We start from the raw sequence: 3,260 nt of genomic DNA, 5'->3' as shown, positions 1-3,260 counted from the left end.
AGGACCCTGGACAGAGGTTGCAAATGCCTGTCCTCTCCAGACTCTTTAAACTGTGAAGGATATTAAAACTACTTTCCGTGTATTAATTTTATTTGTAAGCAATCATATGAAAACTGGACAGAAAAGGCAGGGACTTCTGGGTCACTGAGAGGGGTCTCCCCAAACCGGGCTCAGAGGAACCTGCCCCTCCCTCCCCCACGTTGTAAATATAAGCAGCTGGGGAATAAACAGCATGTAAGGCAAAGCTCCTCCACATCCTCAGCCTTTGTCTCCCTCTCCTCTAAAAACACACCCTCAGCAGTGCCAGTGTGACCTTCCAGAAGGTTCTGTGCCTGGAAGAGCATGTCTGCAGGGACATGATGGGAGCAGCAGGTGCTGGGGGAGCAGGAACTCTGCAGCTGGAGTGCCCAGGGCAGACCCTGCCCCTGCTCTCCTGTGTGTGATTCTGGGAGTGAGGACTGCCTCGGTGCCTCAGTTTCCCCCTTTGTAAAATGACTACGAAAACCAGATTAAATGAATCGATATTTGTAAAGGATTTCAAATCATGCCTGGAATAAATGAAATGTGTCAGTGCTTGTTGAAAAGTAAACATTTTTTCTCTGTTTTAGCTTACACATATAAATAACTTTAATTATTTTGCCTTTTTAGTTTAAAAATATTTCCTTTTTTAAATATATTACTTTATTGATTTCAGAGAGGAAGGGAGAAAGAGGGATAGAAACATCAATGATGAGAGAGGATCATTGATTGGCTGCCTCCTGCACACCCCCTACTGGGGATGGAGCCTGCAACCCAGACATGTGCCCTTGGCCGGAATCGAACCTGGGACCCTTCAGTCCGCAGGCCAATGCTCTATCCACTGATCCAAGCCGGTTAGGGCAGTTTAAAAGTATTTCTGGGTGGGCCACGCTTTGCGCTGCTTGCGGGAGGTTTTGTTCTGGGAGCAGAGTGGCCTGCGGTTTGGAGCTCGCAGAGGGGTCGTCCTCTGCTCCGTGGCCGCGGTCTCCACCCTGTTCCCGGGCGGCTTCCAGGCACCATGGCTTCCCGCGGGAGGAAGCGGAAGGCAGAGGCGGCGGTGATGGCGGCAGCTGAGAAGCAGGAGAAGCTGGCTGGCGGCCAGAAGGAGGTGGAGGAGGGACGGTCGTTATGGAGCATGGCAGGAGTTGACGCGTGTGCGGGCGCAATGCCGCGGCCCTGAGCCAGGCGCTGCGCCTGGAGGCCCCGGAGCTCCCGGTGAAGGTGACCCCTGCCAAGCCCCAGAGGGGCAGCTTCCCGGTGACGCTGCTGCAGCGGAGCGGAGCTCTGGACTGGGATTAGGAAGGGCCCCACGCAAACTCCAGTTCCCTGAGCAGCAGGAAGTCCTGGAGAAGCTGAAGAGGTACCTTCCATAGGAGGCTTGGGCTGAAATCCTCAGGCTGAGCCTTCTGTTCCTGGTGATGTTGGGACATGTATGACGGGACAGGGCCAAACTACAGGTATGTTCCTGAAGCTACAGTCTCTTCCCCTGCAGAACTGAGGGTTCAGTTGTGAGGCAGCACTCTAGTGAGGCACTGAAAAGTTCTTGGATTTGGTTTAATAAAAGTTGAAATAAAGTTCTTGACTAATAAAAAAATATATATATTTCTGGGTGAGGACCCATAGATTCATCTCAGACTCTCTAATGGCAGAACATTAGTGCAGTGCCTGCATGTCTCAAGATTGTAATCCAATTAAAATACCAACGCATATTTCATAGATCTAGAACGAACTCTCTAAAAATTCATCTGGAATAAAAAAAGACCCCGAATAGCTGCAGCAATCCTGAAAAAGAACAAAGTAGGTGGGATCTCAATACCAGATATCAAGCTGTATTACAAAGCCACTGTTCTCAAAACTGCCTGGTACTGGCACAAGAATAGGCATATAAATCAATGGAATAGAATAGAGAGCCCAGAAGTCGGCCCGAACCAATATGCTCACTTAATATTTGACAAAGGAGGCAAGAACATACAATGGAGTCAAGATAGTCTCTTCAATAAATGGTGTCGGGAAAATTGGACAGATACATGCAAGAAAATGAAACCAGACCACCAACTTACACCACACACAAAAATAAACTCGAAATGGATAAAGGACTTAAATGTATGACGAGAAACCATAAAAATTCTAGAAGAATCTAAAGGCAACAAAATCTCAGACATATGCCGAAGCATTTTCTTCACTGATACAGCTCCTAGGGCACTTGAAACTAAAGAGAAAATGAACAAATGGGACTACATCAAAATAAAAAGCTTCTGCACAGCAAAAGAAACCATCAACAAAACAACAAGAAAGCCCACTGCGTGGGAAAACATATTTGTCAATGTTATATCTGATAAGGGGCTAATCTCCAAAATCTATAGGGAACTCATACAACTTAACAAAAGGAAGATGAACAATCCAATCAAAAAATGGGCAAAGGATCTAAATAGACACCTTTCAAAAGAGGACATTCAGAAAGCCAAGAGACATATGAAAACATGCTCAAAGTCACTAATCATCCGAGAGATGCAAATCAAAACAACAATGAGGTACCATCTCACACCTGTTCGACTGGCTATCATCAACAAGTCAACAAACGACAAGTGCTGGAGTGGATGTGGAGAAAAAGGAACACTCGTGCACTGCTGGTGGGAATGCAGACTGGTGCAGCCACTGTGGAGAACAGTATGGAGTTTCCTCAAAAAACTAAAAATGGAACTCCCATTTGACCCTGTGATCCCACTTCTAGGAATATATCCCAAGAAACCAGAAACACCAATCAGAAAGGATATATGCACCCATATGTTCATAGCAGCACAATTCACCATAGCTAAGATCTGGAAACAGCCTAAGTGCCCATCAGTAGATGAATGGATTAGAAAACTGTGGTACATCTACAGGATGGAATACTATGCTGCTGTAAAAAAGAAGGAAGTCTTACCATTTGCAATGGCATGGATGGAAGTGGAGAGCATTATGCTAAGTGAAATAAGCCAGTCAATGAAGGAAAAATACCACATGATCTCACTCATTCATGGATAATAGAGACCATTATAAACTTATGAACAAAAATAGATACAGAGGCAGAGCTGCCTCAAACAGACTGTCAAACTGCAGCGGGAAGGCCGGGGAGGTTAGGGGGGCAGAAGTGGCGGGGGGGGGGGGGCGCATAAGAGATCAACTAAAGGACTTATATGCATGCATATAAGCATAACCAATGGACATAAGACACTGGGGGTAGGGGAGGCCAGGGGATTGTC

General features: G+C 46.3%; 1 pseudogene; it reads left to right on the top strand.

Annotated features, from left to right (window-relative positions):
• The first annotated feature begins 905 nt into the window (after window positions 1-905).
• Window positions 906-1,615, top strand: LOC132216327 (selenoprotein H-like; annotated as a pseudogene).
• The last annotated feature ends 1,645 nt before the right edge of the window (window positions 1,616-3,260 follow it).

Source organism: Myotis daubentonii, chromosome 15 (genome assembly GCF_963259705.1).
Source record: "Myotis daubentonii chromosome 15, mMyoDau2.1, whole genome shotgun sequence".
Taxonomy (NCBI): Eukaryota; Metazoa; Chordata; class Mammalia; order Chiroptera; family Vespertilionidae; genus Myotis; species Myotis daubentonii.
This window is presented reverse-complemented; position numbering and strand designations above follow the sequence as displayed.